This window comes from Trachymyrmex cornetzi, unplaced genomic scaffold (assembly GCF_001594075.2).
Source record: "Trachymyrmex cornetzi isolate Tcor2-1 unplaced genomic scaffold, Tcor1.1 scaffold372, whole genome shotgun sequence".
NCBI lineage: Eukaryota > Metazoa > Arthropoda > Insecta > Hymenoptera > Formicidae > Trachymyrmex > Trachymyrmex cornetzi.
The window spans coordinates 57,632-59,337 of record NW_017298450.1 but is presented as its reverse complement, the minus strand read 5'-3'; the positions used below and the strand labels follow the sequence as shown (position 1 = coordinate 59,337).

The 1,706-nt window shown below is 36.6% G+C and overlaps 1 protein-coding gene across 1 annotated transcript in view; it reads right to left on the bottom strand.

The window, feature by feature from the left end:
• The window catches only part of LOC108763649 (ATP-binding cassette sub-family G member 4), a 45,896-nt gene extending 45,242 nt beyond the window's left edge, over window positions 1–654 (bottom strand). The window contains exon 1 of the mRNA XM_018511477.1: window positions 170–654. The gene's annotated coding sequence lies outside the window, so the exon portion shown is untranslated. The remainder of the gene's footprint in view (window positions 1–169) is intronic.
• Between the last annotated feature and the right edge of the window lie 1,052 nt (window positions 655–1,706).

Genomic DNA, 1,706 nt, shown 5'->3' with positions numbered 1-1,706 from the left:
TCTCTCTCTCTCTCTCTCTCTCTCTCTCTCTCTCTCTCTCTCTCTCTCTCTCTCTCTCAACGCGATTGATTAATGATTAATAAAACTATTAATGAAACTATCATTATATTAGTAAAGCGCACAAATATCTCAGATATATCGTGAAGTAGGGAGAATAATTAATAGTTACCTGAATGTATCGCGACTCCGCTCTTTGCAAGTTCCGATTTCGTAAAAAAAACCGGTATGATTAGCCCTGCAAGAAGAGCCCGGGGTGAGAAAACGAGGATGGATCGGATCCGGAAGACGGAGATGAGTGCCGCGGACACTCACTTGCGTGTTAATTCGCAACCCGACATCACACTAAAGCTTGCCGATCGATCTCGCGCCGGCTACGTCTTCTAATCGGCTCGGACCTCAACGTTCCCGTTCATAGACCTCGCGCAGCGGATTGGTTGTCGATAAAAGCCTTTGGCGTCGACAAACTTTGACACTCGCCGCTTCTCCCGACCCCACCAAGTCGCGAAAGGCGCGAACGCGACCGTTCGTTCGCCATTTACGCACTACGGCCTTTAATCGTATGTATGTGTATGCGTGCGGGTAGGACCGACGGCGTGCTTTGACAGCGAGTCAGCTGACCAACCGAAGCTTGGTAGCATGACGCATGTGCTATAGAAACTTGTGTGTGCTAGATATACGGATTTATCATACATGCACAATTAGAATCAGACGAAACAGAATACGCATCTCTGATGATTCTTTAGAATAAAGTTAGGATACAGATTATTTGCAAAGAGCGATTATATCATTCAGGTCAACGATAAATTTGTTCTTTCTATATAGTGTCAGAAAAATTCTAATCATTGATGATATCAGAGAGAAACCTGAGAGAGGCCATGCCGGTTTTTTTCCTGTTACGGTTGAAATCGCCTATACACTACCGCCAGTACATCCATTTTCAATTTGAGAACTACGTGACTATAATATATACACTTTCCAACACTATCGATAAAATCGTATCGTCGAAAGTAGATGTGGTTCGTCTCTGTACTAAATCCTCAGGACAAAAGCGTGCCGACTATCCATTTCGCATCTCCTACCATGTAAATAAAAATTGTTGAATTTTAATAAACGAAATTGAAAATTCAAACAAGTTAATTTAATGAATTTTATCCTATAATATCTTATAAAATTACGAAGTTATGTTTCTTAATGCCAATTTTCAGCCCGTTTTTACCAGACATAATTACTAGTATATGCACCAAAGTCTCTATAATTACTAACAATTATATAGAAATTTTAAATTCAATTTCTTCTAAACATATATTGTCAATTTAAAGTATAATTTAGCAAAAACGAGATATAGAGGCCCTCCACCACCCCCACCAATTTTATCGGGGCCCTTTTTTCTTTGTAAGTATACTCACCCATTAAACAAACGAGCTACTAATAAATTTAGTAGCCCATTTTTGCAAGTAAGTATATCTTTAATTTATTTTTTTATTTTTATGTCTATAATTATTTTATTGTATTTCGCTAATGAAATTGCAATAACTTTTTTAATATTATTCTTTGTATTATTCCTTAATACAATTCGACATTACAATTATAATAATTATTTAAAATACAATAATCAATGCTGTTCAAAATATAAAAAAAGTAATAATATAGGACCATAATTAAAAAAATTTAGTAATGCGAGATAATACGAAAACGTCGAAAATATG